Source organism: Vanellus vanellus (genome assembly GCF_965231255.1).
Source record: "Vanellus vanellus genome assembly, chromosome: 2".
NCBI classification, from domain to species: domain Eukaryota; kingdom Metazoa; phylum Chordata; class Aves; order Charadriiformes; family Charadriidae; genus Vanellus; species Vanellus vanellus.
The window spans coordinates 62,120,483-62,133,201 of record NC_138906.1 but is presented as its reverse complement, the minus strand read 5'-3'; the positions used below and the strand labels follow the sequence as shown (position 1 = coordinate 62,133,201).

General features: G+C 44.4%; 1 protein-coding gene across 11 annotated transcripts in view; it reads left to right on the top strand.

Annotated features, from left to right (window-relative positions):
• ARPP21 (cAMP regulated phosphoprotein 21) overlaps nucleotides 1–12,719 on the top strand; it is a 206,583-nt gene that overhangs the window by 53,958 nt on the left and 139,906 nt on the right. The window contains exons 1-2 of one of the 11 annotated variants that reach the window (XM_082498960.1): nucleotides 6,717–7,016; nucleotides 7,437–7,476. The exons of 8 other annotated variants lie outside the window; for them this stretch is intronic. The gene's annotated coding sequence lies outside the window, so the exon portion shown is untranslated. Of the gene's footprint in view, nucleotides 1–5,787; nucleotides 6,262–6,716; nucleotides 7,017–7,436; nucleotides 7,477–12,719 lie in introns of those variants that run through there. 2 more of the 11 variants (XM_082498963.1, XM_082498961.1) reach the window with 2 other exon arrangements.

Sequence of the window (12,719 nt, the reverse complement as noted above, 5' to 3'; positions counted from 1 at the left end):
GGAAGTCTTCTCTTAATCTGTTACGTTCAAAACATGCATTTTGGAGAAGGCTAGATGTTTCTAGAAGCAAAAGTTAAGAGGGCAACATGTTGAGGGGAATTTCAAAGGGAGAAACTGGCAGTTGGTAAGTTGATCCTGGGTTACAGGAGATGATTGGCAGGTCTTCTTTTCTTCACCTCCAAATCATTTACCAACTTCAGTCTCTAAGTTTTCATATGGTATCTGATTTACACGGTGGCACGGCTTACTTAATGTATTGGGTTGCATCTATGTGCCCTGACCAAAAACCAAAATGGAGACATGCTGAACATTACCAAGACACAGACTCCTCACTACACAAATTAAATAGCTGAATTGAAATACCTCACAGTCTGTATGATTGTTCTCTGCCTACTTATGGCTGGGATGATGGTCGTCTTTAACATATACTGGGGTTGCTCTTGAGCGCTAAACAAAGCCTACAACTCCATAACAGTGGTTTACTGCTATTCTTAATATTGCTATGACAGGATTTCTAGAAGGTAAGGAGGGATTCCTCTGGACATTGTTTTTTTCTTTTTTCCCCTCTCTGTCATTTCCTAGATCCACTTGCTCGCCCAAGAAGTGGACTAGTCCCCTGGCTTCCCTTCTGCCGGGGTACCTTAAGGACAGGTGTAGTACCTTAAGGACAGGTGTAGATCTAGTGATGGTTTAGCAGAGAGAGGGGCACCATGTACATTTGAAAGCCTGTACTACCCATATCTTATCGTGGAAGCTGAAAATTGTCACCAAAGCTTGTCTGCTCTCTAGGTGTGCTGGGAGGAAAGCCATGCTTTTATATGTTGCTTTAGACAAAGGGCTGCAATAAATGCTTTCCTTGGTGTCATCTTGACGGGAAACTGCTTTGTGTTAGTGAAGTTTGTGATTCTTATGGTTCCTATGTCGAGGACTGTAACTAGCCTCCTGCAGATGCTGTGTTTGTCATATGTCTCCTTAGAGCCACTCATACTTGTGAGCCAAGCAGTTCCCCGGCTTTTAGGCGACCCTGAGCCGTTGGATTATTAAAGCTCATAAATCCTATTGAAAGACTTTGGAATTTCCTCTGCCTGATTTCTTCCCTGCAGTACTCCAATATGTGTAGGTAGTGCACATTTCCCGCAATGAATCACAGATCTCGGGATAACCAACCTGGGACCCTCCCTCCTCTTTTTCTCACTATTTTCTCTCTGGCCTACCCTAACACCACAGCTCACAACATTCTTGCTGACTCTCTTTTCTTACTGCTCTTCCTCTTACTCACCACTGTTTGTGTTCTTTGCCCTAACGTGCATGCTGCACATATATATTATAAAAAACACCACGATGCTAAGTTCCTACATCAGAGATGTGCATCTGTCCAGAGCAACTGAGAGCTGCCCACTGCCTGAATTTCTCAACCTGTCACAGCTCTGTGAATGCTGTCTGCAACACGACTTGAGTCAGAAGGCGACTGGGATGAGCCCTCTGTGAGGCATTTGGCTTACTTTGGATCATCCTTTTTGAGCTGCCAGCTACCCTTTAGCCCATGAAACAGTTCCCTCCAACGCTGTGACCCGAAAGTCCCCCAGTCCTCCTGCCTATAACCATAAATTAAGGAAAAGGCTACAACAGGAGAGACAATTTGCATCAACGCTAACTGTCAAAGCTAGATTTCAAATTCCTGCTCATTTTCTTTTGAGAGTCACAGCTGAGCAGGAACTGCAGTTTCTGGTCTTAGGGGGGATCGGATGACTTTTTTTTGTGGGGTGAGGAACTCCACACTAGAATATCCTTTTCAAGATACACAGATATGGCACATCAAACACTTTGGGATTTCTAAAAGAAGCTAAGAGGGGATTTGAAATGTCAAACACAAAGAAATGATGCTTTGCTTTTAGCGGGGAAAAAAATACCTTCCTCAGCCCCGCTAGCAACAGATTATATTTTTAAAGGGTTGTTCATTGATCTTCTTCCAAAGGCAGGGTCTTAGATTCAGGTACCTGATATTAATCCTAATGAAGTCCATTGAAAAATTCTCACTGACTTCAGTGGGAATAGCATAAAGCTTCATGTTTTATCAAATCTGAGCTACCAGTACAAGCTGTACGCAAATTGCTTGGTTAATTTTACTTTACTGGTGATGTTGTAGCTGGAATAAATATTTTAGCTCTTCATGAGAAGTGTTTGAAACTACAGCAATTTGGCTATATTTACATAATGTAAAGTGCCATTTTAAATAGAAGTGCAGTATTTTTAAGTCCATCTGCAAATTACGCATGATTAATTTGTTTGTAACACGTAGGACTTAAAAATGGAAAAAAATGTAAAAAATAAAAAAAACCCACCCTATGACTGATCTCTTTTACAGAAGATTATGACAAAATACATCAACAGTTAGCTTATCACACTGTTATGCCTCAATCTGAATCATTCCATAACTCCAAAACACAATAGACTTTATATGCTAGTTTTGTTTCACTGAAAAGTGACTAGAGGCAGAAGAAATGTGCAACCAGTCATGCAAGCTTTTACTAATGTATTAAGTAACACTGCAGGAATCTCCCGTGATTGCAGAACTGCATGAAGCTCTGTATTGTTTGTCTGACATCACATACGTGCAACTTGATGTCATTTTTTTGAGAGCCCACTAAGGTTTTCTTGATTTCAAGGGAAATTGAGATAACACCGTTAGAAAGTGTGCGCGCAGGGAGCAAGTAATATAACCTGTTGTCATGTTTCGACAATACCTTGAGCTTAAGAGTTTGGTGCTGCCTATTTGAATTTTGTGTACGTATAGTGCATGGATGCTTCACTGCTGTAGGGTGGCCCTATTGCACAAAGGCACTTTGCAAGACCAGAGTCCTAGAAGGCATGTGCTGGGGGTTAATTAAAAGCTTTATTCAAGAAAGTATTTGGAGAAGTAGGTCTTGTGTCTTTTTTTTTTTTTTCTGACTACCCCCAAAGTCTGGCTATGCAACAGACAGAAAAAGGTATCAGAGGTCTGAAGAGTTTATCAAATTCTGCCTCTGCTTAAACACACAGCTGTCTTCCATGAGGCTTAAATGGACAGTTATCCTTGTGCATAGTTACAAATCAGCACAGGCGGCAGCAAACCATTGCCATAGTTCCCCACCTCTTAGATAGATTGTGAATGTGCAATGATTGCAATTTTTCTTTCTGCAAAGAAAAGTCCTGAAGAGGGGATGTGGGATGCATGTTCCGTTAGGTTCCTATCTGACCGTGAAGGTCTGAGATGACTTCTCAACAAAGGGAAGCAATTTCACCTCTTTGCACATGCTGTGTTTGATGCTGCTCACCATTCTGAGCTGAAATACTAGCTTGCATGATACTGGGGTATTTCCTTTGTTGCTGATCTAGCGGGCACCTTTTAGCAGTTGGTAACTTGCCCCAAGCGCATCCTGCCACACAGGAGAGAGTGGAGAGAACTGCCAGGGCTACAGCTTGGATGAATTTTTATCTACTTACAGATCTGTCGTACAGCTTCGATGCTTCCCACTCTGAAGACACTCCAGTATCCCAACGGTGGGAGACAAGCTGTGGACACGTGGCTGTTTTACATGTTCATTGTGTCTAGTGACTAGGGTAAGGTTTTGAAACATTTCCTACTCAGGCAGGTAAGCTGCAGGCTGTCTAGCGAAGGCACGAGTGAGTACCGCTTCAATGTCCCCACGCAGCCGGTGTTCTCTCCCTCAGTCGGGAAGCCTGCTTGGTTGGGAATGGGTGACGTGCAGCAGCCAGGTGAGGTCTAGGGCATTTCAGCACATTTTCAAAATAGTTTTGATAACCACTTTGGAAAATGAACTTTGGTCCACAGTGGAGATGGCTGAAAGAAACACTTCAAAAGCAAAGAACCGGTCCTTCCCCCGTTGCCAGCTGTAGCACGCTTCAGTGTAGTGCCATTTAGAGCCTTTCTGCCGGTCTTTTCACTTTCAGATGCAACTTGTAGCACACAGTGTGGGGATATGTTAAGTAATGAAATTACAAGTCGATGGAGCCACACGCGACCATCCTAGGAGGAAGCCACATCAGGAGGTGCATTAGCAGAACAGGTTTTGGTGCGCTGGGCTGAATGCCTCTGATCACTTGAGGCGTGCACCAGGAGCCTGCTAATGCACACCCCGTTGTGGTTCATTGCTCGCTGTATTCTTCCAGTCCAATTCCAGTCAGCAGTCCCTGGTAAAAGCAGGTGTTCGCTTCTGAGGGGAAAGAGGGATACCAGGGGTGCCAGGATAATACCTGCTCTAGGCAAACGTTCCCCCCCCCCCCCCCCCCCCCCGCCCTCTGTATGTTTGTCTGTGTTTGACTGGTACACGATTTCTTCTACATTCGTTAATTGTGGCAAACTGTCTTTTGTAAGGAGGACTTTCTGAAAGTGCATAGTGAAAGGAATGCATTTTTAACTGTATATTTTAAATAAGAATTGTCCGTCTGTGGGAGTTGGGTTATTTGTATCACCGTAGACAGAAATGATCACTATATTTCATAGGACCTTGCTGCTTTGTACTTATTGACTGTTTATTTTTCATCTCTAGGATTACTAATTGCAGCTAGTACCAGACGCTTCTGTCTCCTTTCAGGTTATTGTAGTAGAGGGCATTGTACCAGATGCATGGTTATTCACAGAGCATGCATTTCCAGCAGCTGAATTGCTGGATCTGCTCTAAATGATCTATGGCAATTACATTTGGCGTTGTACAGCTATAATTTTACTGCATATTAATAGCCACCTAGCAAAGAGGTAAATGCCCTTTTCTCGGCTGGGTGCAGCATGAATGCCTGGATGTATTCAATTGGGTAAAATGAGGCTCGGTTTTTACATGGATAGCAGGGGTTTTATGTATTGGAAACGCGCGTGTTGGTGAAATGTCTGTTTCCCTCTGCTGTGATGGTGCGCAGCGAGGCTCCCGGAGAAATATCATGGAGCCAGATCCTAGATGGAGACATGCTGGGGAGGGGGAGGGGGAAGGGGATCATGTGCCCCATTTTGTGGCTCATCTGCTACCACCCAAAAATCTGCTGCAGCCTGGTTTTTTACCCCTTTTAGCAGCTCGGCTGATCAGTGCAGATGCTGTCGGGTTTCATCATCAAAAATAATAATTAAACCCACCCTCTCCATACCTTCCCTGAAGCTGTCTGGAGTCAAGGGCCCATTTTCTTCTCCCCCTTTTTTTTTGGAGGGGGGGAAGGTTGGGGGCGATGGGGAGTGGGTGGAAGGAAGTAACAAGGAACCGGAGGAGATTAACGAGCTTTCTCCTTATTAGCGCTGCTCGGGTGCTTTGTCTCCGCTTCGGGCTGGGGATGGGCTGACGGGGAAGGGCTGCTTGCGGGGGGGAGGGGGGGAGAGTGTGACTGGAGGGGCCGGCGTGCGGGAAGCCACGCGGGCGGACGGACGGACAGACATACGCACCCCACAGAGAGCCCGGCCGGGCAGCTCCTCGCCCCGGCCCGGCCGCGCAGTCAGCGGGCGGCGCGTCTCAGCGTGAGGTGGTGGGGGGTGGGGGGGGGGCATAAGGGAGGGTGGGTGTGGAGGGGGGCGTTGGGCGCGCGCAATGGCGGCGCAGCCAACGGCCGCTGCGAGGCGGCCGTTGGCGCGGCCGAGTCAGCACGAGCCGGAGCGGCGGCGGCGCTGAGCGCGGCGAGCGCGGAGCCGGCGAGGAGCGAGACGGAAGCGCGGCGCTGCCTGCGGTCCGCGGCGCACCACGCTGCGTGGGCGGGGAGATAGAGAAAGGGAGAGAGAGAGACTGGCAGACAGGCAGTACAGCCGGGGAGCGCGGCAGATAAAGGACACAGAGAGCGAGCGAGCGAGCAGCGAGCGAGAGGGGATCCAGTCAGGCACCGAGGGAGACCCAGGGAGAGAGGACAGGCAGCGCCAGAGGCAGGGCAGGCGACGGCAGCCCGGCGGCGGACCAGGGCGACGTGAGCGGAGCGGAGCGGGGCGAGGCGAGGCGAGGCGAGGCGAGCCGGCCGGAGGCGGGAGGTGGTCGGCGGCGGGACGGGCGGTGCCGCCGCCGCCGAGGCCACCGCGCCCGGCCACCAGCGCGGCGCGGCGGATCTCATCTCCTCCCGCGGAGGAGGCGGAGGCGGAGGAAGAGACCATGTCTTGCAGGAAGACAGGCACTGTACTGTAACAGCAGCGTATCTGCAGCAAAAAATAAACAAACCAGCCAACCAAAAATAACAAACAAACAAACAAATTAACCCAAGCCACCAAGACGCTGGGGGCAGATCCCGTTTTCAGGCAAGGTAAAAAAAAAAAAAAAAAAAGGAAAAAAAAAAAACAAACCCAACAAACCAAAAAAGCCAAAGCAGAATCTGTAGACATTTGTGTGGTGTGATGGTCTTTGTTGTTGGCGATGTTTTTATTTTTTATTTGTTTTTCTCCTTCCAGCATGTGTCTTCTGTCATTTTGTTGGAGTCATTCGCCCCCATCTCATCCCATCCCATCTCATTTCATCTCTTCCCCCCCCCCCCCGTGATCTGTTAATTTTTGAGGTCAGGGCGGCTGGAGCATGTGGAGCGGCGGGAGAGGGGGAAATAGGAGCTGTGCATGGAGCTGGGGCTTTGCGTTTATTACATGCGATGTGCATTTATTTATAGCAGCTGCAGGATTCCGACTCTTTAAGATGTGGCATTTACCGAGGGGGGAGGGAAAAAAAAGAACAAAAAAAAAAAAAAAAAAGGGGGAGGGGGGCGGGAAGGATATTCGTAGTCTGGTGGGGTAGGATGATATCGGTGCCGGAGCCTCGGGCGGGATCTCGGAGCGGCAGGGTAGAGGTGGTGAAAGCCAGGTACGGCGTGGAGGGTTCGCCGTGGGGCTCGGCGGGGCCGCCTGACCCCGCGGAGGGCGGTGGCAGCGGTGCCTTCGGAAAGTTCCCGCCGCCAGCCGGTAACGACCAGAGGCGGTTCTGGCGGGAGCCGCGCCGCCTTCCCACCCCCCCTCCCTCCCGCCCCGGCCCTCAGCGCGGAGGGGCGGCGGTGGGTCGGGCTCGGAGGCGGAGGTGAGGCGGACGGAGCTCGGTCGGGAGGGGGTGGGGGGGGCGGCGGGGCTCCAGCCCCGGAGCCGGTGTCCGGGAGCCGGGCTAAGGTTGGGGAGGCGAGCGCTGAGGAGGGGAGCCGCGGGAGGAGATCGTCTCCCTCCTCCCAGCGGTCGTTTTAGCTAAAACGTATCAAACTGAAAAAAAAAAACAAAACCAAAAAACAACCCAACAAAAAAACAACAAAAAACCCGCCAACTTTCACTCGCTGATTTGTGAACAACATCGAGGGATACGCTTTAAAAAGCCGTGCTTTGCTGGAGGGAAAGCCTGGGCTTCTTTGACTGGCATTGTTCTTAAGGGTGGCGATTTGAGGGTAACAGATTTACTTGATGCTTCTTCAGCATGTCTTTTTTTTTTTTTTTTTTTTTTTCCTGCATGCAGTGAAGGAGGATCACAGTCCTGGAGTTTGTCATATTGTTAGGTATCCTAGCAGTCTGTTTTCGTAAAAAAAAAACCAACAACCATAGTTAATGTTACTCCGCTAAGCGTAATTGTGCTTATTTGTGTGTGCGTTTCAACGGTATCTCTTGTGGATCTAACCAAGACCTGCTCATCCAGTGCCATTGCGCAGCCTTGTTTAATTGTTGGTTTGTTTTTGTTTGTTTGTTTTTTTTCCTCATTCATTTACCGTTTCAGCCAGCGGGGGGAACACGCTCAAAATTTCGGGTGCATTTGTCTGTGCTAAGGTGTGTCTTTGCGCCTCCGCTTTCCCTCCCGTCTCTGCGCTGCCAGGTGTGTGTGCGGTTTTTGCTTAAATTCGTCCTGCTGCCGTGTGACATTGCTGTAAATGTGCCGAGAGGGGAAACAAAGGCATTAAAGAGCAGCACAGGCGGTTGTTGCTCACCTGTTTGACTTCTCTACCATTTGCGCCTGAGCTAGATGCATGCCCGGTGTGCATTCTTCTAAATGGCATATGTAAATTTTAGGCAAGTACAAAACGATTGAAGCTGAGGGTGATGGGGAGGGGGAAAGAAAAATACTGTCAACTGACCTGCAACTTTTCAGTCGCTTAATTTAACTGCACGCTGATTTCTGTTTTAGCAGTCTTCGTCACGGATCGAGGCAAGTTTGTGTGCACAATTAGGCTTGCAAATTGCTAATCTCGCACTGACTTTGCCTCTCGGTTCCCAGCTGGGCATGGTTACCTTGAGAGCTGTGGTATCAGCACAGTCAGAGCATGCTCCGGTGGGGAGATCGGGTGTGTTCTATTTTTAATACTATTTAATGAAGATGCTTCTCACTCTGCAATATACGAAGCATAATGGAAGAGCAGAGCGATGATTGGTTATGGATACTGGAAAAGGAAAAATGCAAAGGTAAAAAGGGAAATCCCTCAAATATTTCTATTAGATTAATAAAAAAAAAAGCAGCTGTGCAGAAAGGTGATCGGTTAGCTGGTTTTAAGTTGAACTGTTTTGTAGTGTTTAAGATGATTTAAAAAAATATTTTAAGAAGTTGTATGAAACAACCTAGATAGGAAATGATTTTGTGCGGTTGATAAATCTGATTGTATGTGGGTATGCTTAAGTTGAAGAGGAATATTCCGTTTTAATTCTTTTTTTAACGTTGAAATGTCTTACAATGGAGTAGTGGGCTGAGGAACATCTTAAAAATATATATTTTTTTTTCTTGTGCTAAGCAGTTTTAATGATTAATTATTTATGTTCTTATTGGTAGCCTCCTGAAGCAGCAGTTTTGAGTTTTTATTCCTTCTGGTTAAAAGTTAATTCAGTTGATACTAAAAATCATTGTTGCATGTAATGCTCACAGAGTGCAAGCAGCTGTAAACCTCTTGCAATATATGTGTAAAGGAAAATGCCTGTAGGTAACTACAGCATATGCCATTATGCAAGATATGTGTAGATACTTTTGAAAAACTGCCTTGTTCAGTTTCACGTATCTGTAGTCAGAAATACATTTATTAGCTATTTGCAACAACCTATGCACTCAGAATCACATGGAGAAACTCCCTGTGATTAAAGATGTCTTCTATAAAACAACTATGTTTTTTCTCTATTATCTGTAGTTTTACGGGATGGTGGTCTAAGAAATGGCTGAGTACCCCTCCTGCAAAATCCTGTTTGAGGCAATTATTTCTTTCTGCTGTGTGCTAGTCCTTTTGACTGCCCCCAGGGCTAAGTGTGCACGTGAGGGTTGCTCAGACGAGTGTTGCGCTGCATCGTATCCTTGGAGGAAAAATTATATAAGGAATGCATAAGGGTGATAGAGAAAACATAATGAGATTTTTAACATAGGTATAATGATAGATCTTGGAAAGAAGTAAGAACAGTGCAAGTCACTTTTTGAAACTTTATCTTGCTGGAGTAAAATTGTGGGCCAAATCATGTTTCTGATGGTGCTGCATTTCCTGTGGGCTTTACTGGAGTTATTTGCGTGACTTCGGTAAACTGGACTTGGCCTGATAAATCACTGTTATTGAACAGAATTTCTGGGAATACATAAAAGAAAACTAAGAAGTTTTAAAATGCGCTGTGCTCTTGGCTTCCTCCCAGGTTATGATTTTAACAACTAACTTTAAACTTCAAATGAATGGGGGGAGAAAAAAGTGCACTAATTCTAGGATGGCTTACTTAGAGTCTGCCTTTCCTCCTGTAGGCATCGCTCTCGCTACAGTCAATGGGAGCGTTAAATTTGGAAGTGCATCCAGGGTTTGGTTCAGTGGTTTTATCAGTGTTAAAAACAGACACAGGGACAAATCTTCAGAGCTGTAAACTGATGTAGTTCCATTGGTTTTAAGAACCGTATAGATTTATACCAGCTGATGATACACCCCCCTACTTGTAAGATACAAGATCTGTAACTTGCATTGAGTGTTATTATCAATTTTGATGGCATTAATTTCAGAGTAGGAAAATGATTTTGGCAGATTGGCAAATCCTTGTCCTAGTCCTATAAAGGGACTACTCACAAATGAATAGCTTGATCCAGTTAGTGCTCCCAGCTCAATTTATTTGCTCAGTTGTAAAGGTAATTTGTAACTTACGTGATTATTTAAAGAAAATGCTATTTGTGTTAAGTAATCTATTTTCCAAAATATCATTAAAGATTGGCCAGTTGAGAAGAAATGTAACTACCGTGCAATAAACTTGCAAAATCTGTTTGTTCCCTGCTCATTCATTTATTAGATTTGAAGTTCTGTATTAATGTTCTCAGCAGGTAGTAAGTCAAGCAAATGGGTCGCTTTTTCTTCTAGAAGATTGAAACGTTCATCAAACAAGTAATTCATGGCAAAGACTCTGTACGTTGCAGTGGAGAGCATTTGATTCTGAAGACTTGAAAGTACTGTGTATGAGTATCTTTGTATATGTATGGTTACATGCATTTCTAGGGCGCGTTCTGTTTTGATGACAAACTGCAATCCAGGTAAGTAGGCTTTTCCTCATTTTGAGGCTGGGTAAATTGAATTGCAGATAAATTATGCAGACCATGTGAGGTCGCACATCTGTTTTTTGACAACCGTCAAATGAGACCTATTCCAGTCTCTCATCTTACGCGGGTCACTGCTGGAGCATAAGGCTCCCTGATTAATTGTTGGGTTTTGTTTTGTTTTCTAATTTTTTCCACTTCATACACGAAATGGTGACTTTCAGAAACATGTAGATGTAAATAAATATACGTGTTTGTTTATTACAAATACTTCATTTTATGTAATAATTTAATGATAAACGCTTCTAGCAAAGAAATAACTTCAGAACAAGTGCAAGGAATGACTCATATCTGGTCCTGGTTTCTTTTGGAAATATATTAAACATGCCTAAAAATTCAGGTAAACGTACTGGTTACTGTTCGTGGACAGGATATGTTCTTGGGTTCTTGTTTAAAAAGGAGACTCAATAACAGCTGCTATAGTTTGCATGAGTATGCCAGTGCACGCACACACGACTTACTAGGGAAAAAAAAAAGACATACTATAAAACTACAATACTTTTTGTTTTAATAAAGACTCACTTCTTGATAAATGACATCTGTGATGGGTTCTTGCCAAGTAAGTCCTCACTTGTCAGTGCAGGTCCAAACCATTTAGTTATAGGACATGAGGTAAACTGCTTATCATTTTCTTAGATGTCTGAAGTAACTCTAGTTCTAGACTCTGAGTTATCTCATGGTGGTTTTACAGTAGGTAAACTTGATGATGCATTGCCAGTGACCCTGTGTAAGAGTGCTCCCTATGTAAAGGTCTCTTACGTTTTTCCTTAGCTTTCTTCATTTATAAGAATACATAAATGATCTATATTTATACTTAATGTGTGGCATATGCAATCCAAAATTATGAATTGTGTTAATTCCAGGGGAAGAGTATTGGAGCTCTCTGTCACCTTTAAGGGGAAAAAAAAACCCCACAACTGAACAAACACTTTCATACTGTCCTACCACAATTGCCCTTTTCCACCTGTTAAGAACATTGCCAGTTTTTACTACCACTTCCTTTTTCACTGTTGTGGTTTGCAGGCTTTCAGGTAATCTATCATCATTACACTTCTTTATGGTTCCTTGGAAAAAGGAGTTGCGGAAAAGGCCTCCTTTCATTCAAATGTATCACGTTTTAATCGCATGGCGAGATCTTTAAATGGTGTTAGATCATTCTAGATTCCTAAATAAGTAATAAGCTGGTATTTGAAAATGTTACATCACTGTTTTACTGCCCCCCCCCCCCCCCCTTTTAACTGAGAGGAAGAAGCGGACTAAATATGGGGAGAAATAAAGAGAAACAAGGAGTAAACAAAGGAACATATTTTACAGGAGGGAGTTCATAAGAGCTATTTAGATAAAGTAATTGCTAGTGTGATAAACATGGTGAAAAATACTAGATAGTCCACAGGTTTTTCTGTTAATGTTGAAGAAGCTATGAAGTGTGAGAGAGTGATAATGTCATACAGAATGACTCTGCTGAAATGCAGAAGGCGTCGTTAGGCAGTGACAGCTGGGAATTTGAAATTTATGATTTGGATATCCAATGACTTTCTGAAGCAGGGGGATTTAGAGTATTTTTTTAGTTACTGGCAATATATGGAGGCAGTAACCACATAAGACTGTTCTCAGGGCAGACATGTTCACATAGCATATGTTGAAGTATGTAAGGTGAGAAGTGCATTTTTATAAGTGAAAGAAAATGTTGTTCACTGAGAAACTGGGACGCTTTTATGCTTCCTTCTCCAAATCAGATGTCTGGTCTTGATCTTTTCAGGCCAAGAGTCACAGTTAACAAGAAGAGTACCATGAGAAAGCCAAGTCCTATGAAAAGTGTTCTTGTAATTTAGTGCTTTCTAGTATATTTCTCATTTGGTCTTAGGCAATGCTATGATTTATTTATGAGCTGTTTATACAGCGTCTGTGTTAAAATTATAGAAGCTTAGTAACATCTTCCAACCGATAAAACTCTTTTTCCTAAATTGGATGCCTTCAAGCTTTTGAGTCAAATGAAAGCTTAAATGGTCAGCAGGATGGTGTTAGAAAATAATCGGCAATTAAACAAAAACCCCCAAACACCACCTGCCCCTCTGCCCCTTCCCCCACTGTTAAATACTCTGGTTTTTATTTCTCAAAGTTTTTGTCTTCTGTTTGCAATCTGTGCTATAACATAAAAATCAAATATATACGAATCAACTACTTTCGGGGTTCTTTTTCATGCCAATTTTTATGGCC